A 9184-nucleotide genomic window follows, 5' to 3' on the forward strand; every position below is an offset into this window, starting at 1 on the left:
TGGCTTTAGGAAAATATCACATTTATCTGTGGATTTTCAAAGGCTCCAGTGTATTAATTTAATATATATACCTGAATATTAATATGAAAGCAATTTGCCATTGACTGCCAGTGGCCTCATTTGTTACACTCGGCCCTAGAGGGCCTCGAACCTCTGACTAGTCTTACACGGTCTGCAACACTAGCTACATGGCAGATGTGTCCAACGTGTCCATTTACTGAGAGCCAGCTACATGTTAGAGTAGTACAACATGTCCATATTCAAGGTAGTAGCTACATGACAGATGTGTACAACGTGTCCATATACTGAGAACCACCTGCATGGCAGACAAGTCCAATATGTTCATATACAGAAAACTACCTACATGTCAGTTCTGTCCAATATATCCATGCACAGATAGCTAGCTACATAGCAGGCAAGTCTAAAAAGTCCATATATAGAGAGCCAACTACATGGCATAGTAGTGCAACAGTTCCATATAAAGAGTTCTAGCTACATGCAGATGTGTCCAACGTGTCCATTTACTGAGAGCTAGCTACATGTTAGAATAGTACATGTCCATATTAAAGGTAGTAGCTACATGACAGATGTGTCCAACGTGTTCATATACTGAGAGCCACCTACATGGCAGACAAGTCCAATATGTTCATATACAGAAAACTACCTACATGTCAGTTCTGTCCAAAATATCCATGCAGAGATAGCTAGCTACATAGCAGACGAGTCTAAAAAGTCCATATAGAGAGAGCCAGCTACATGGCATAGTAGTGCAACATTTCCATATAAAGAGTTTTAGCTACATGTCAGATGAGTCCAACGTGTCCATATACAGAGATCTAGCTTTATGTCAGAATAGTCCAACATATCCATATACAGAGTACTGGCTACATGGCAGATGAGTCCAACATGTCTATATACTGAGAGTAAGCTACATGGCAGAAGAGTCCAATAAGTGTATACAGAGAGGACTAGTTACAAGGAAGGTGAGTCCAACATGTTCATACAGCTACGGGCTAATGAGTCCAACATGTCCATATACAAATAGCTAGCTACATGGCAGACAAGTCCAATATGTCCATATAAAAAGAGCTACCTACATGGCAGATTCGCCCACCATATCCATGGACAGAGAGCTAGATACATTGCAGATGAGTCCAAAATGCACATATATAGAGAGCTAGCTACATAGCAGAGCAATGCAACATTTTTATATACAGAGTTCTAGGTACATGGCAGAAGAGTCCAAAGTGACCATATAATGAGTGCTAGCTACATGGAAGAATAGCCCAACATATCCATATGCATAATACCAGCTACATGGCAGATGAGTACATCATGTCCCTAAACTGAAAGTTAGCTACATAGCAGATGAGTCCAACTTGTGTATATATAGAGGACTGGCTACAAGGAAGATGAGTCCAACATGTTCATACAGAGAGAGCTGACTACATGGCTGATGAGTTCAACATGTTCGTACAGAGAGAGCTGGCTACATGGCTGATGAGTTCAACATGTCCATATACAGATAGCTAGCTACATGGTAGATAAGTCGAATATGTTCATATACAGAGAGCTACCTACATGGCTGATCAGTCCAACATATCCATGCACCAAGAGCTAGCTACATAGCAGAAGTCCAAATTGTCCATATACAGAGAGCTAGCTACATGGCAGGGTAGTACAAAAATTCCAGATACAGAGTTCTAGCTACATGGCAGATGACTCAAACTGGTTCATATACTGAGAGCTAGCTACATGTCAGAGAAGTCCAACATATCCATATGCAGAATACTAGTGAAATAGCAGATTAATCCAACATGTCCATATACTGAGAGTTAGCTACATGGCAGACTAGTACAACAGGTGTATGTATAGAGGACTAGCTACAGGGCAGCTGAGTCCATCATGTACATACAGAGAGAGCTGGCTACATGGCTCATGAGTCCAACATGTACAGGTACAGAGAACTAGCTACATGAAGACAAGTCCAATATGTTCATATATAGAGAGGTACCTACATGCCAGATCATTCTAACATATCCATGCACAGAGAGCTAGCTACACAGCAGATGAATCCAACATGTCCATATACAGAGAGCTAGCTAAATGGCAGAGTAGTGCTACATTTCCATATACAGAGCTCTAGCTACATGGCACATGAGTCCCAAATGTCCATATACTGAGAGCTAGCTACATGACAGAGCAGTCCAACATATCCATATACAGAATACTAGCTGCATGGCAGATGAATCCAACATGTCCATATACTAGAGGTTAGCTACATGGCAGATGAGTCCAACGTATGTATATGTAGAGGACTAGCTACAAGGCAGATGAATCCAACATGTTCATACAGAGAGAGCTGGCTACATGGCTGATGAGTCCAACATGTCCATATACAGAGAGCTAGCTACATGGAAGACAAGTCCAATATGTTCATATACAGATAGCTACCTACATGGCAGAGCAACCCAGCATATCCATATACAGAGTCCTAGCTACATGGCAGATGAGTCCAACATGTCCAAATACAGAGTACCAGCTACATGGCAGATGAGTCCAACATGTCCATATACTGACAGCTACATGGCATATGAGTCCAACATGTGTATATTTAGAGGGCTAGCTACAAGGTAGATGAGTCCAACATATTCATACACAAAGATCTAGCTCCATGGCTGATGAGTCCAACATGTCAATATACTGAGAACTAGCTATATGGCAGAGAAGTCTGATATGTTCATATACGGAGAGCTGGCTACATGACTGATGAGTCCATCATGTCCATATACAGAGAGCTACCTACATGGCAGAGAATTTCCAATATGTTCACATACAGAGACCTACCTACATGGCAGATCAGTCTAACTCTGCATGCACAGAGAGCTTGTTACTTGGCAGACTAGTCAAAAATGTCAATATAAAGAGAGCTAGCTACATGATAGAGTAGTCCAACTTTACCATACTCAAAGCTGTAGCTACATGGCAGATGAGTCCCATATGTCCATATACTGAGAGCTAGCTACATGGCAGAGTATTCCAACATATCCATATACAGAGTACTAACTACATGGCTTATGAGTCTAACATGTCCATATCCTGAGAGCTAACTATGTCGCAAATACGTCCAATATGTTCATGTACAGAGAGCTACCTACATGGCAGATCATTGCAACATATCCATGCAAAGAGAGCTAGCTACATGACAGATGAGTCCAAAATGTCCACATACAGAGAGTTAGCTACATGACAGAGTAGTGAAACATTTCCATATACAGAGCTGTAGCTGCATGGCGCATGAGTACAAGGTGTCCATATAATGAGAGTTAGCTATATGGCACAGTAATCCAACATGTCCATATACAGAGTAGTAGCTACATGGCAGATTAGTCCAACATGTACTTATACTGAGAGTTAGCTACATGGCAGGTGAGTCCTACATGTGTATATATAGAGGAGTAGCTACAAGGAAGATGAGTCCAACATGTTCATACAAAGAGAGCTGGCTACATGGCTGATGAGTCCAACATGTCCATATACAGGGAGATAGCAACATGGCAGACAAGTCCAATAGGTTCATATACAGAGAGCTACCTACATGGCAGATCAGTCCAACATATCCATGGACAGAGAGCTAGCTACATGGCAGATGAGTCCAAAATGTACATATAAAGAGAGCTCGCCACATGGCAGAGTAGTCCAACATGACCATATACAGAATATTAGCTTCATGGTACATGAGTCCAACATGTCCATATACTGAAAGTTAGCTACATGGCAGTTGAGTCCAACTTGTGTATATATAGAGGACTTGCTACAAATAATATGAGTCCATCATGTTCATATAGAGAAAGCTGGCTATATGGCTGATGAGTCCAACATGCCCATATAAAAAAATATAGCTACATATCAGATGAGTCCAACGTGTCCATATACTGAGAGCTCGCTATATGGAAGAGAAGTCCAACATGTCCATACACAGAATACTAGCTACGTTGCAGATGAGTCCAACATGTCAATATACTGAGAGTGAGCTACATGGCAGACTAGTCCAACATGTGCATATATTTTGGAATAGCTACAAGGCAGATGAGTCCAACATGTTCATACAGAGAGAGCAGGCTACAAGGTTGATGAGTCCAACATGCCAATATACAGAGAGCTACCTACATGTCAGGTCAGTTCAATATATCCATGCACAGATAGCAAGATATATGGCAGACTAGTCCAAAAAGTCCATATACAGAGTGCTAGCTGCATGGCAGAGAAGTCCATCATTTCCTTATACAGAGTACTAGGTACATGGCAGATGAGTCCAACATGTCCATATACTGAGAGTTAGCTACATGGTAGATGAGTCCTACATGTGTATATTTAGAGGACTAGCTACAAGGCAGACAAGTCCAACATGTTTATACAGAGATAGCAGGCTATGTGGCTGAGGAGTCCAACATGTCCATATACAGAGAGCTAGCTACATGGAAGACAAGTCCAATATGTTCATATACACGAAGCTACCTACATGGCATAGTAGTCCAACATATCCATGCACAGAGATCTAGCTACTTGGCAGACGAGTCCAAAATGTCCATATACAGAGAGCTAGTTACATGGTAGGGTAGTGCAACATTTCCATATATAGGGTTCTAGGTACATTGCAGATGTGTCCATCGTGTCCATATACTGAGAGGTAGCTACATAGCAGAGTAGTCAAACATGTCCAGATACAGGGTACTAGCTACATGGCCGTTGAGTCTAACATGTCCATATACTGAGAGCTAGCTACATAGCAGACAAGTTTAATATGTTCATATACAGAACGCTACCAACATGGCAGAGAAGTCCAACATATGCATGTACAGAGAGCTAGCTACATGGCAGACGAGTCCAAAATGTCGATATACAGAGAGCTTGCTACATGGCAGGGTAGTACAACATTTCCATATACAGAATTCTAGCTACATCGCAGATGTGTCCATCATGTACATATACTGAGAGATAGCTACATGGCAGATCAGTCCAAAATATCCATGCACAGAGAGCTAGCTGCATGTCATACGAGTCCAAAATGTGCATACACAGAGAGTTAGCTACATGGCAGAGTAGTGCATCATTTCCATATACAGAGTTCAAGCTATGAGTCCAAATTGTACATATACTGAGGGCTACCTACATGGCAGATAAGTCCAATGTGTTAATATACAGAGAGCTACCTACTTGGCAAATCAGTCCAACATATCCATGTAAAGAGAGCTAGCTGCATGGCAGACGAGTCCAAAATGTACATATATAGACAGCTAGCTACATGGCAGAGTAGTGCTACATTTCCATATACAGAGTTCAAGTAACAAGGCAGATGAGTCCAACTTGTCGATATACAGAGAGCTAGGTACATGGCAGAGTAGTGCAACATTTCCATATACTGAGCTCTAGCTACATGGCAGAAGTGTCCAACGTGTCCATATACTGAGAGCTACCTACATGGCAGATCAGACCAACATGTCCATATACAAAGTACTAGCTACATGCCAGTTGACTCCAACATGTCCATATACTGAGGGATAGCTACATGGCAGATAAGTCCAATATGTTCATATAAAGAGAGCTCCCTCCTTGGCAGATTTGTCCAACATGTCCATGTACAGACAGCCAGCTACATGGCAGACAGATCCAAAATGCCCATATACAGAGAGCAAGCTACATGGGAGGATAGTGCAACATTTCCATATACAGAATTCCAGCTACAAAGCAGATGAGTCCAACTTGTCTATATAGAGAGGGTTACCTACATGGTAGAGTAGTGCAACATTCCCATATAAAGAGTTCTATGTACATGGCAGATGTGTCCAACGTGTCCATACACGGAGAGGTAGCTACATGGCAGAGAAGTCCAACATGTCCATATACTGAGAGCTAGCTACATGGCATACAACTCCAATATGTTCATATACAGAGAGCTACCTACTTAGCAGATCAGTCCAAAATATCCATGTACAGAGAGCTAGCTACACGGCAGATGAGTCCAATATGTTCATATTCAGAGCGCTACCTACTTCGCAGATCACTGTAACATATCCATGTACAGAGAGCTAGTTATATGGCAGATGAGTCCAAAATGTCCATATACAGAGAGCTAGCTACATGGCAGTGTAGTGCAACATTTCCCTATACAGTGTTCTAGTGATGTGGCCAATGTGTCAAAGGTGTTCTTATATTGAGAGCTACCTACATGGCAGACAAGTCCAATATGTTCATATAAAGGGAGCTAACTATTTGGCAGATCAGTCCAACATGTCCTTGTACATAGAGCTAGCTATATGGAAGAGAGTCCAAAATGTCCATATACAGAGAGCTAGCTACATGGCAGGGTAGTGCATCATTTCCACATACAGAGTTCTAGCTACAAGGCACACAAGTCCAACTTGTCTATATAAAGTGAGCTAGCTACATGTCTGTTGAGTCCAACATATCGATCTACAGAGAGCTAGCTACATGGTAGACAAATCCAAAATGCCCATATACAGAGAGCAAGCTACATGGGAGGGTAGTGCAACATTTCCGTATACAAAGTTCCAGCTACAAAGCAAATGAGTCTAAAGCGTCCATATACTGAGAGGAAGTTACATGGCAAACAAATCCAATATGTTCATATACAGAGAGCTACCTACTTGGCAGATCAGTACAACATATCCATGTTCACAGAGCTAACTACATGGCAGACAAGTCCAATATGTTCATATACAACGAGCTACCTACTTGGCAGATCAGTCCAACATATCCATGTACATAGAGCTAGCTGCACGGCAGATGAGTCCAAAATGTCCTCATAAAGAGAGCAAGCTACATGGCAGGGTAGTGCAACATTTCTATATACAGAGTTCAAGCTACAAGGCAAATGAGTCCAACTTGTCTATATACAGAGAGCCAGGTACATGGCAGAGTAGTGCAACATTTCCATATACAGAGTTCTAGCTACATGGAAGATGTGTCCAACGTTTCGATGTACTGAGAGCTAGCTACATGGAAGCGAAGTCCAATACGTTCATTTTCAGAGAGCTCCCTACTTGGAAGATCAGTCCAACATATCCATATACACAGAGCTAGCTACATGGCAGAGTAGTGAAACATTTCCATATACAGAGTTCTAGGTACAAGGCAGATGAGTCCAACTTGTCTATATACAGAGGGTAAGCTACATGGCAGAGTAGTGCACCATTTCCATATACAGAGATCTAGCTACATGGCAGATGTGTCCCAATGTGTCCATATACTGAGAACTAGCTACATGGCAAATGTGTCCAACATGTCCATATACTGAGAGCTAACTACATGGCAGACAAGTCCAATATGTTCGTATACAGAGAGCTACCTACTTGGCAGATCAGCCCAACATATCCATGTACAGTGAGCTAGCTATATGGCAGACGAGTCCAAAATTTCCCTATACAGAGAGTTAGCTACATGGCATGGTAGTGCAACATTTCCATATACAGAGTTCTAGCTACAAGGCAGATGAGTCCAACTTTTCTACATACAGAGAGCTATCTACATGGCCGAGTAGTGCAACATTCCCATATACAGAGTTTTAGGTAAATGGCAGATGTGTCCAACGTGTGCATATACTGAGAGCTAGCTACATGGCAGAGTAGTTCAACATGTCCATGTAGAGTGTACTGGCTACATGGCAGATGAGTCCACCATGTCCATATACTGAGAGCCACATACAGGGCAGACAAGTCCAATATGTTCATATACAGACAGCTACCTACTTTGCAGATCAATCTAACATATCCATGTACAGAGAGCTAGCTACATGGCAGAGTAGTGCATCATTTTCAAATACAGAGTTCAAGCTATATGGCAGATAAGTCCAAAGTGTCCATATACTGAGAGCTACCTTCATGGCCGATAAGTCCAATATGTTAATATACATAGAGGTACCTACTTGGCAGATCAGTCCAACATATCCATGTACAGAGAGCTAGCTACATGGCAGACGAGTACCAAATGTCCACATACAGAGAGTTAGATACATGGCAGGGTAGTGCAACATTTCCATATACAGAGTTCTTGCTACAAGGCAGATGAGTCCAACTTGTCCATATACAGAGAGTTAGCGACATGGCAGAGTAGTGCAACATTTCCATATTCAGAGTTCTAGCTACATGGCAGATGTGTCCAACGTCTACATATATTGAGAGCTAGCTACATGGCAGAGTATTTCAACATGTCCATATTCAGGGTACTACCTACATTGCAGATGTGTCCAACGTGCCCATATACTAAGAAATACCTACATGGCAGACAAGTCCAATGTGTTCATATACAGAGAGCTATGTACTTGTCATATCAGTCAAACATATCCATGTACGGAGAGCTACCTACATGGCAGAAAATTCCAAAATGTCCATATACAGAGAGCTAGCTAAATGTCAGGGTATTGTAACATTTCCATATACAGAGTTCTAGCTACAAGGCAAATGTGTCAAAGCTGTCTGTATACTGTGAGCTACCTAGATGGCAGTGCACTCCAATATGTTGATATACAGAGAGCTACCTACTTGGCAGATCAGTCCAACATATCCATGTAAAGAGAGCTAGGTACATGGCAAACAAGTCCAAAATGTCCATATAAAGAGAGCTAGCTACATGGCAGGATAGTGCAACATTTCCATATGCAGAGTTCTCACTACAAGGCAGATGAGTCCAACGTGTCTATATAAACAGAGGTAGCTGCATGGCAGGGTATTGAAACATTTCCATATACCGAGCACTAGCTTCATGGCAGATATGTCCAATGTGTCCATATACTGAGAGCCACATACATGGCACACAAGACCAATAGGTTCATATAAAGAGAGCTAAGTACATGGCAGGATAGTGCAACATTTCCATATACAGAGTTCTAGGTACATGACAGATGTGTCCAATGTGTCCAACAGTAAGAGAGAACTACATGGCAGAGTAGTCAAAATGTGCATATTCAGGGTACTAGGTGCATGGCAGATATGTCCAATTTTCCCATATAATTAGAGCCAGCTTCATGGCACACAAGTCCAATAGGTTCATATACAGAGAGCTACCTACTTGGCAGATCAGTCCAACATATCCTTGTACAGAGAGCTAGGTACATTGCAGACGAGTCCAAAATTTCCATATACAGAGAGCTACCTACATGGCAGGG

The sequence above is a fragment of the Chrysochloris asiatica genome, unplaced genomic scaffold (assembly GCF_000296735.1).
Source record: "Chrysochloris asiatica unplaced genomic scaffold, ChrAsi1.0 scaffold00383, whole genome shotgun sequence".
In the NCBI taxonomy this organism is placed as follows: domain Eukaryota; kingdom Metazoa; phylum Chordata; class Mammalia; order Afrosoricida; family Chrysochloridae; genus Chrysochloris; species Chrysochloris asiatica.